The 11,259-nt window shown below is 46.0% G+C and overlaps 1 long non-coding RNA gene across 1 annotated transcript in view; it reads left to right on the forward strand.

Moving 5' to 3' along the window:
* Positions 1-100: 100 nt before the first annotated feature.
* LOC119876816 overlaps positions 101-11,259 on the forward strand; it is an 89,229-nt gene continuing 78,070 nt past the window's right edge. The window contains exon 1 of the long non-coding RNA XR_005366950.1: positions 101-254. This is a non-coding gene — a long non-coding RNA (uncharacterized LOC119876816). The remainder of the gene's footprint in view (positions 255-11,259) is intronic.

Consider the following 11,259-nt stretch of genomic DNA (forward strand, 5'->3'; position numbering starts at 1 on the left):
CTTCTCGCGCGGGCGCACGCGCCGCAGCCGCGGGGGGCGGGGGTGGGGCGGGTGGGTGTGCTTGGGGCGCGCGCGCCGCCGCCGCCGCCGCCGCCGCCGCCGCCGCCGCCGCCTCAGCCTGCTGCTCCGCCTGCGCCTCCTGCTCCCGGCGCTCGGCCCCAGCACGCCGGCTCCCGAGCGGCCATGGGCGGCGCGGGGTCCGCAGTGTAGAGTCCGCCAGTCCCGGACCCGCGTCCCGCACCCTGACGGTCCCGGTAAGCGGGGGCGGGGGCGGCGGGGACTCGGCAGGCACCCTAAGGGACGAGCCTGCGGGCCGCGGACAGCCCTTTGGGGACTGTGAGGTGTTGTGTGGCAGCAGCCCCTAAGGGAGTCCCTGTGTAAGTGGATAAACCCCGAGGGTCCCCGCCTCTGCCGCTGGGAGAGTCCCGGAGGCCGTTCGGGGAGCCGCCCCCACGGAGGACCCCTGTGTGAAGGGGGACTCCAGGGCTCTCTCTGAGGAGCAGCGTGAGGGGCACTGTCCCCGCAGAGAGACCAGACCGTCTGTAGAACTCGCGGAGGCCAAGGGTAGTCTCTGGTGCTCTCAGTGGAAGACCATTTGAGAACATAGGGGAGCCTCGGGAGCCTGCGCGGTGGAGCGGGACCGCACAGAGGGAGGACTCCTGTGTGAAGGAATACCTTAGGCTGAGCGCTAGAACCGCCGGAAGGAATGAATCTCTGACTGGAAGGAGAGGAGGCTGCTACGGGATCTAGGCCAGGAGTAACTTCCCCATATGCACCAAAGGAATTTGGCCTTGACTTTTCTAGGGGTCAGTGTGCCCGAAGTTGTGTCCCTCCAAGGTGGTTGAGGGGCTGGGGCCCTGCGGGGCTGCTGCCTTTGTCCATTCCTTCCCGCAACCCCGTTAGAAATTTATTCTCCGCGGTAGCCCAGATTGGCTCCAGGCTGGAATTTGTGGAGGCAGGAACTTCTCTTAGAGCAAAGGGCATAGGGGAAGGGAGGACCACTGAGGCCTCTGAAGCAAAGATGGGAGACTTGAGGCCCTGGGCTCGACTGTCCATAAGCAAGCAGTTAAGATGAGGTGGAGTAATTGATCCTGGCTGGTCCTGGAAGAGAAAGCCCTTTGAACGGAGGAAAAAGGATGCATGAGATTATTGAGCTCCAGTGTTTAAACATGTAACTCTTCTAACAACCTTGTGATATTATCCCTTCAGTGATAATTAAACTGAGACTCAGAGATTTTAAGCAATTTGTGAAAGGTTACAGAGGTTGGAATCATGAAATATGTTTTTTCAGATTTTATTTGGGAAGAGATATCAAAGAGAGACAGAAGCAAGAATTATGTTTGCTTAAGTTTAAGAGGTAAAACTATATAAAACTCTTAGAAGAAAAACGGAAATATCTTCAAAACCTTGGATTTGGCAGTGGTTTTTTAGGTATAACATCAAAAGCACAGACGAGAAAAAATAGAAAACTTGGACCTCCTCAAAATTTAAACTTTTGTGCATCAAAGGATTCACTGAAGAGAGAAAGGACAACCCATGGAATGGGAGAAAATACTTGCAAACCATATATCTGGTAAGTGATCAACATCTACTATGCATAAAGAACTACAAGTCAACGACAACAAAAACTACACTCAGTTCAAAAATGGAAAGGATGTGAATAGACATTTCTTCAAAGAAGTTACATAAATGCCTAACCAGCACTATTCTCAAAAAAAAAAAAAAAGAAAAAAGAAAAAACCAGAAAATAATGTGAAGATATGGAGAGATTGGAATGCTAGTACATTGCTAAAGAAATGCAAAGTAGTGCAGCTGCTGTAGAAATGTTTTATGGTTCCTCAAAAAGTTACAAAGAATTTTCATATGACCCAGCATTTCTACTCTTTAGTGTATATCCAAAAGAAATGTGGTATGATATGGAAACTGGCCAAATTACAAATTTGGTAGCTCTCTCCTGTGATCAAAGAAATGACCGATTTTGTTGTATTGGTTACCTGTCATCATTCCTGCTAACCCCAACTCAGTAATCAGGTTCCATCTCTGAGGAAGCACAGTGGATATGATGTGTTCAGGATTATACTGTTTCTAGAAACAAGTTCTGAAGAATTGGTCTTATTAGACCCTTCTGCTCCACTTTGAACTACAGAGAGGATACTGACACTGTGATCTCAAATAAACTCTTTGATTCCTTCAATCATCTTTGCAGCATTTCTTTAAGAAAGATTTATTCAGGCCAGCCTGGGTAGCTCAGTGGTTTAGCACTGCCTTCGGCCCAGAGTGTGATCCTAGAGACCTGGGATCGAGTACCACATCGGACTCCCTGCATGGAGCCTGCTTCTCCCTCTGCCTGTGTCTCTGCCTCTCTCTCTCTCTCTCTCTCACATGAATAAATAAAATATTTTTTTAAAAAAGAAAGATTTATTCAGCTCTTGTGCTGTGTAAAGCAGTGTAAACTATTCTGATTGTTCCTCCTTCCTGAATCCAAAGAAAATCTGGAACTCCTATTTTTACCTGTGGAACTTACTGATTTGAGTTGTTTTCCCCACTTCCCTTCTCAGGTTTCTTTTACTTTATTAGTTTTCTATTACTCTGCAACAAATTACCACAAATATGGTGTTTTAAAATGGTACACGATTTATGATCTCACAGTTATGGTCTGACAAGGTGGCAAAGTATTGGCTGAGCTGTGTTCTCATCTGGAGGCTTGCATGGGGAAGAATCTTCCAAGCTCACTCAGGTTGTTGGCAGAATTCATTTCTCTGCAGTCATAATAACCGTGGCCCTGGATTCTTGTTAATTCTTAGCTGGAAACTACACATAGCATCTAAAGACCACCTACAGTTCCTAGAGGGTAAACGAACCACCCCCCCCAACATGGCCACTTCAAGGTCTGTCCACACTCAAGAAGATGGGATTACACAAAGCACGAACACCAGGGAGTGGGAACATGGGGGAAGCCACCTTAGAGACTTCCTCCATAAAGAATACCTAGAAAAGGTTTAGTTTGCTCTTATTTCTTCCATTTTGTTTGGCTAACGGGGCCTATTCTATTTTCTTGTCTCTTTGGGATTTACCACCCCTTTGCCCCTGGTGTCTGAAGTTTTTTTCAAGCCCTTCTCAAATTACCACAAATTCCTCAACATGAATGTTGTCTCTATGATAATATCTTCTATCTCTCTTTTGTTCTTTGATAAGGACACAGAAAACCCCAGTTCCACTTATCTGCTAAAGAAGTACTCATTAAGCATAAATAGTGGGGTATTTCTGAATTGATTTTTTTTCTTTTTCTTTAAAAAATATTATTTATTTATTTGATAGCACAAACAAGGGGGGTGGTGGGCAGAGGGAGAGGGAGGAGCAGGTTCCCCACTGAGCAGGGAGCCTGCTACAGGGCTCCATTTCAGGACCTGGAGATCATGATTTAGGCTGCTTAACTGACTGAAACACCCAGGTACCTCAACTGATTTCCTTTTTTTTTTTTTTTTTTTTTTAAAGATTTTATTTATTTATTTTTTAATTTACTTATGATAGTCACAGAGAGAGAGAGAGAGAGAGAGGCAGAGACACAGGCAGAGGGAGAAGCAGGCTCCATGCACCGGGAGCCCGACGTGGGATTCGATCCCGGGTCTCCAGGATCGCGCCCTGGGCCAAAGGCAGGCGCCAAACCGCTGCGCCACCCAGGGATCCCCCTGATTTCCTTTTTAACCTGGATGTCTCTCCTAGGACTTCTTTCACACATGGAAAGCAATTTTTTTTTTCTAAACCATTCATTTATTTCTAACATTGCTAGTTATGGTTGGGAGAAACAACCTACAATGGGCTCTTAGCATTCCTGAATGTTTTTACTGGGTATGTCAAGAAAGTAGGGCACTGTTTTCCAGGCCATTTCTTGAAACTGTATTTACAACAAGCACCTTGAAAGAAGGCAACATCTCTCCCTGGACAAAGACCAGACTGCTTTTTCTTCCTATAAAAGGGGTGGGCCAAAAAAAAAAAAAAAAAATTAAAAGGAGTGGACCCCAAATCTTAGCATTCCTCTCCTGTAACACAGACTACTGTAAGTAGGCATCTGTCATAGATGTATCTGTCATATATGTCACTTATTTTTTTAGAGATTAAAACTGATTTTATTGATTTCTGAAGCACCTCGTGCATATTTTGGAGCTTGCAGCCCTGAACCAAGCCCATCTCTTGGTCCTCAGGCCAGACTGAATATAGACATTGGGGAAGGGGACACAAAGAGTGGTGGGTATATACCTGAGTTGTGAGTGTCCACCTAAGAGTTGTGATCTGTTGGGTGAAGATTTTGGGTTGGTGAATTCCTGCCAGAGCCTAAGCAGTGTTTGACAACCTCTAGGATGGCCGAGGTGCAGAGGAGTCCTATACTAAAGGTCCTGGTGCCTGGTGTTGAGAAGTGAGGAGGTAGAGGATGAGGGAGGTATAATGACTTGCTTCAGCTTTACCTCTGCTGATGAGTTCCTTGTGCATATACCCTTTCGTCAGATTGAGATTCTGGAGGAGGGGGAGAAGAAGTGTGCTAGTTTATCCTACTCTCACCCAGTGTCAGTAGGTCCACTATATTTTTAGGACAGGCACCTAGGCCAGGCTCTGAGATACAGCTCCTAGGTATGGTTGTTGCAAGTGTTGGAAATCTCCAAACCTCTTCAGCCCCAGGTCCCAGGCACATTTGCTTCTGCCTGGATGGGGGATCCAAGGCCACAGATGCTCCCAGCTTGACAGGAAGGAGCCAGGGAAGGGTATAGCGGGAATTTCAGCTTAGAGGCTGGGTTAGTCCCAGAGGACTGGGCTGGGCCCTTGCACACTTTTCTGTTTAACAAGAGTCAAACAGCCTGGGTACCTAGCTGAACACTGAGCACTACAGGGACATCCTGCCCTGATGACTATGCAGGTGTTACTGAAGGAACTATGAGTTCCTGGAGTGCAGTTGACTCATATTGTCATAACTATGTGATATTTGTGCATCTAGTGCAGGTACAGGTGTAGCTATGTATGGTTTAGGTAACTGTGCTTAGAATAGCATTGATATAGTGGTTACAGATTGGAGGTAGACAATGGTAAACATAAGGCAAAGTATAGATTTTGGGGGTAATTGCCACCAGTATTCCCTTGAAAGGGTGTGTCCGTCTGCTTTATTCTTCCCTTAGAGTCTGTGTCTGCTGAGGCTGGGGGTCAGGACCCTGCAGTAAACTGAGGACACTCCTGGGGATGAAGATGGGTGTATAGGTGAGGGATGGGGCTGCTGAAGAGGGCAGTGGATTCACTGCTGACCTTGTCATTTCTTTGAAAGCCCACGGCCAAGTTGTTGAGACCAGGGGTATGCATGTGAAACCAGGACTATCCTTAGTAAAGCACAAGCATGGGACAGGAATTATAAAACAGAGTTTATTTTATTTTTATTTTTTTATTTTGTTTTCTATTTAACATTTATTTTTTTATAAATTTATTTTTTATTGGTGTTCAATTGCCAACATATAGAATAACACCCAGTGCTCATCCCATCCAGTGCCCCCCTCAATGCCCGCCACCCAGTCATCCCCACCCCCCTCCCACCTCCCCTTCCACCATCCCTGGTTCGTTTCCCAGAGTTAGGAGTCTCTCATGTTCAGCAGAGTTTAGAGGAGGGAAAGAAAGACAAGCCTGGTTTAAGGTGTGGCCTAGGCGGCTTTATGGAGGAGAGCAACTTTGGGGGATGAATTTGGACCGCATTTGTGTTTGTCGGTCTGTATCTGTTTGCAAGGGTGAAACCTGTGTTTGTGTCTGCCTGTGTGCTTGTGGCAGTGTCTGCTCCAGCATGTCTGACTCAGGGTGTTCTTGAGTCTATGCAGGTGTGTTTCCTGGGCATGTCTCTGGGCACTATTCTGAATTAGTTTTGGAGTGGCCTCATTGAATTTGTGTCTTTGTGTTTGTGTATCTGTGTGGCTGGATATCTGTGTCCATGTGTCTCTATGTGTGGGATTCGGCTCTGGCCTCTCACTTTACCCTGCCCCTCTCCCCTGACACTCCCCAGCTGCCAGCATCATTTACCGCCAGCATCATTTACCGTCCCGCTGTCTGGATTCCCACGGGTCCAGCTGCCTGCCCAGGGTCCTGCCCTCGTGGCCTCTGTAACAGGCCTGACCTTGGGGCGATACACTCTGGAAAGCCCCCAGTATGCTCCTTTCCTGGCCACAGACCCAGAGAAGCTACCGTCGAGGCGGGAAAAGGGGGGCAGTTGGCAGCACCCGCCCCTCCTTCTGGAAACGGAGATCTCCCTCTGGCCCCTTCCCAGGCCCCCTTTCCCTCCCCATGCTCTCATCCAGACCAAGTATTCAGGGTCCTGGCCTCGCTGTCTCTGGGGATAGGAATGAACAGTCCTCTGCAGGCCCAGCCAGACCTAAAGGGATCTGGTCCTCTGTGTCCCCCAGCACCTTACATTGTGTTCATTCCTCATACCCCACCTAAAGTCCGGGCTGTCTTCCCTTCTTTCCTCTCCCTGCATCGGACACAGCAACCATTCTTGTTCTTCATTCTGTGACAGCCCTGGCCTCTGCCATGGGCCTCTGAGCCCAGTGGAACATTAGGCTTTGGATGGCTGGGAAAGAGAAGAAGCCCAGCCCACTCTCACATGGTGCAGGAAGTAGCATCTGTGGGGTTTATTCCTGTTCTCATTCTGAGTTCACTGCCTTCCCTGGATGGGCCGTGGTAAGCAGGTACGGAAATGAAGCAGTCATGGTCTCTATCCTCTAGGACTCAATGTTTGACAGGAGAAGTGATTTTGTGGAGAAGCCACTCTCCTGCACTGCAGTGGTCAGTTGCCTGAAATTCCCTCCATAGAATTCTCAGGTGCCCTCTGCAGAGATTAAGGGAAGGGGTCCATGGGGTCCATGGGTTCCCCATGACACGTTACCTCAGAGCGCCAGAGGTGAACTCCAGGGTTCCCTAGCAAGCACTGATATATTCCTAGCATCTACCACCAATTCTGGAGTAGTAAATGCTTGAGTTTCTGTAAAAATTCTGATTTTTACCTCTCTTGAGCCTAGGAAAACTGGAGGGTGAGGGTTGTGCTAGGGTTCTGAGATGGGATGAACAAGGCTTCATCCCTCAACAGCATCCTACATGAGTCACGGGCTCTGGCCGCTGTCTTCTCTCAGCTCTTGACTTTGCTGAAAACTGAGAATCCTGAAGGTGTTTGTTCCAGCTCATCTTTATACCCTCAACCCTTTGTTGTAAGACCTTGGTCAGCACTATGAACTCACACTGCTCTGGTACAGGTAGTAGTGTTAGGGGACCATGGGAAAGACCTGCTCCACCTAAGTCAGGATGTGTGCACATTAACCTTGTCTTCCCACATGATGCTGCTGTGATCTTTTCTGGGTCATTCTCTTCATGCCGAGTCCTCCCTCATGTCTCCTTGTTCTGTGGCTGTCTGCCTAACTTCCACTAGGCAGGGAGGATGTGCCTGTCATAAGATCTCCTTTGGTCTTTGGGGATGCCTTAGGAAAACACCTGGAGGTTGTTGGCTCAACAGACCTGGGCCTTATATCTTCTCATCTTGGGAGCCACAACGGGGGCTGGTCCCCCATCTCTTAAGCACAGAGTCATCATTTAGAGCAGGGACACATTCATGTTTCTTCCCATCCTGGCTTTTTTCCCATCCTGCTAGCAGTAGACATGTTGTGCTAAGTGCTAGGGTCCTATCGTGGACGAGAGGCCTGCCATTGCCTCTTGGTTTGATGGATATTGAATTTCTTTAGGAATCAATGAAGTAGAGTCATCCCACAGTCCTTCATACTGTATCATAGGGAGACTGCAGCATTTCTTACACTTCCTCTAGCTCTTGGCTCATGTGGGAATGCAGAGGTTTCACCTTCTGAGAAATGTGAGGTATCCAAAACAGAGGTGCATCCCATCTACTCAGAGCAACCTTTATTCCTGCCTGCCAGTTCTCTCCTCCTACCCTTTAAACATATCTAGTCTTTGAACATTAAGATGCTATACCTGTCCTCTTTGTCTCTAGCCTCATGCACTAGGCTCCACACATCTAGAACTTCCCTGAAATCTCTCCCGCCATTCTAATCATCTGAGAGCATTGTCATACACATAATCAGCAGAGGAAACACCTTTTTCTGATGACTGGATATGGACTGTTAGCGATGAAACATCAAAATGACACCAATGGTTTCAGACTGAACGGACAAGAGGAAGTGCCATTAACTGATGTGGGAAACACTGCAATTGGAATAGGTCTGGTATGTGTGATTGGGTGGTGTTAAGGGGGCAGGGAATTAGGATTTCACTTTTGAGATGAATATTGGACAACCATGTGTATATGTTTGGGTTTTTAAAAAAGATTTTATTTATTTATTTATTTATTTATTTATTTATTTATTTATTTATTTATTTATTTATGAGAGAGCACAAGTTGAGGGGAGGGACAGTGGAAGAGGGAAAAGCAGACTCCCCACTGAGCACAAAGCCTAACTCAGGGCTGGATCCCAGGACCTTGGCACCATGACCTGAGCTGAAGGAAGATGCTTAAATGACTAAGCCATCCAGGTAGCCCTGTATAAATTGTTTAGACAGTTTTTTTTCAAGATTTATTTATTCATGAGAGACACACAGAGAGAGGCAGAAACACAGGCAGAGGGAGAAGCAGGCTCCATATAGGGATTCTGACGTGGGACTGGATCCTGGAACTCCAGGATCCTGCCCTGGGCTGAAGGCAGGCGCTAAACCGCTGAGCCACCCAGGGATCCCCTGATTAGACAGTTTGGTCACACAAGCCTACTCGGTAATGATCTCTATAGAGGTAAAGCCTGTCTTTGGTGATTGTTTTGTCTGGCATAGTTCCTGACACATATCAAGTACACAAATATTTTAATTGTCAAATGCAAGATGCCTCTCAAGGTCATTTTTATTGTGAACTTTTTATGTGACCCTCGAGTCCTTTTCATCAGCTGAGTACTTCCTTCTATGGCAGGACCTCACACACCATTGTGCTCATCACATTGATGTAATAATTTATCTGCTTCCTCAGTCCAGGTTTGGATTCAAGTCTATTAAGTATTGCCATGCACCAACCACTATCCTAAGCCCTGGGGATATGAGATTCTATTGTAATTTTTTAGGAGAGAAAGGGTGAGAAACTAAATCAGAAGCAGAGGCAGTAAACATAGAGGAAAGGGGCAACGTGAGGTTCTATAAAAATTAGAACCAGTGACTGACTTGATATATGGTTTGTGCAAAAAAGTGGATGTATAGTGATATTCCCTGACATTAGAAAGGAGTTTGATGGGGCAGAAGGTGTTTGGAAACTTTGAATTAATTTGCATTGTCTTTGGAGCAAGATGGAGCTTCCTTCTATCTATTGGCTATACAGTTGAAGCTCAGAAGAAAGACTAGAGCAACAAAGTGACTTTGGGAATCATCAGTATATTAACAGCAATTGAGGTTTGGGTGTGGATATACAGTTCTCCCCCTTTCCCAGATAAGCTGGGGCTCGGAAATATTAAGTAACTTGTCAAATGTCAGAGTTAGGATTCTAACTCTGATTTTTTTTTCACATTCCATTCTTGTGACTTAGGCCTTAAAATCTGCATCCTTTCTAAGGGTCGCACATTTGGCTTGAAAATGGTAAAAACACATGCTTGAGGATTTTGTAATGCTTTCCTTGTGTTTTGCTGCCCTTTATTCATGTTTATTATCTTTCTCTGAAATCATTCTCTGGTCTGAAATTTCAGTCAGAAGTTTCCTTCTGAAGGAGACCCAAATTTTTTATTCATACAGAACCTTATATTGAGTGGAATAAGCACAACCTTCAGCTATGCTGTTCTGTTGTAGCCTCCTTAAGGGCCAGGATTCCAGTCCTCCTTCCACGGGCACCATTGCCTGCCCCAACTCAGTTAATGGAGAATTAGGACAGGTCCATTCACACCTCTTTGGGAGGTCAGGGAATATTAATCTGATGGCCACCGTTAAGAGATCCACTTCGTGGCAATGGCTATAGAGGCTGGTGGTGGTGCTGGAGTTGAGGGTGGGAGTGCAGGTTGACTGAAGAGGAAGTGGGAAAGGGCTCTAGTATTGACTTACTATGGCAAGTTATTGGAGGGTTCGTAAAACAGGTCTGTAGGAGGAACTTCATTTAGCCTATATGTAAGGGAGTATATAGGCAAGATATGGTGAGATCAGCTTGCCTCTCAGTCTTTCTCTTGGGTAGTTCTTGGTAGTTCTGGCATAGTTCATAGAATTTCACATTATCTTTCCCTTAATGATAAACACATATTACTACAAAATAGCCAATTATTGGATAGTCCAGAAAAACCAAAGGGGCCACAGTCCCTATTCAGTGCTGAGCAGCTTATCCGGTTTAGAGTCTCATGTGTGGCATTAAATTCTGGATCCCTGGCCACCTTCTGTGACTGTTTAATGGAACAGAACACTTTAGAAAAGTTTCCTAACTGCTTTTGTTTGTCTGCTTTAACAGTAAAAGTGCTTCTAAAAACAAACAAACAAACAAACAAACAAAAAAAAACCAGTAAGTGGTTCTGATGCTTTCTGAAATGCATGGGGACATACTGAAGAAAGGGGGAATGATGACAGGCACCGAGGACAGGAGGAGGCAGACTAATCGGTGCTATCTTTGGCTGGGGAGAGGACAAGAGTCATCCTCTGAGGAGAAGACACTGGGCAGATCCTGGGAGCTGAATACAGCTGAATTCGACACTGTACAATGTGCACGAACACATCAAAATAAACATATACAGTCACATAATCATGTGTACGTATGTTCAGGAAGGGAAGACTGGTAAAAGGAGAAAGTGGAGAAGGATTGCAGTTATAGGTGGTATAGAAATGAGACATAGCAGTAAGGCTGGGTACAAGCTGCTGGCAGTACTTGACAAGATGGGATGTCTTTAGAAAAGACAAGATTGAATGTCTTTAGAAAACCACTTGTGATAGGGGTGGTAGAAGGGGAGGAGGGCGGGGGGTGGAGTGAATGGGTGACGGGCACTGGGGGTTATTCTGTATGTTAGTAAATTGAACACCAATAAAAAATAAATTAAAAAAAAAAAAAAGAAAACCACTTGTGTTTGTGGTTCTTTCCCAGCCGTTTCAAAACTTAGACAGCTGCTCTTAAGTACACTAAGGACAAACAGATTGAAACTCAGATTTAGTCACCTACTTTCCCCCAAAGCACTTGAACCTTGGGTTGACTTGCTGGCACCAGACTCTTTTGAATGCAAAGTAAATTGGTTTTGT

This window comes from Canis lupus, chromosome 11 (assembly GCF_011100685.1).
Source record: "Canis lupus familiaris isolate Mischka breed German Shepherd chromosome 11, alternate assembly UU_Cfam_GSD_1.0, whole genome shotgun sequence".
Classification (NCBI taxonomy): domain Eukaryota; kingdom Metazoa; phylum Chordata; class Mammalia; order Carnivora; family Canidae; genus Canis; species Canis lupus.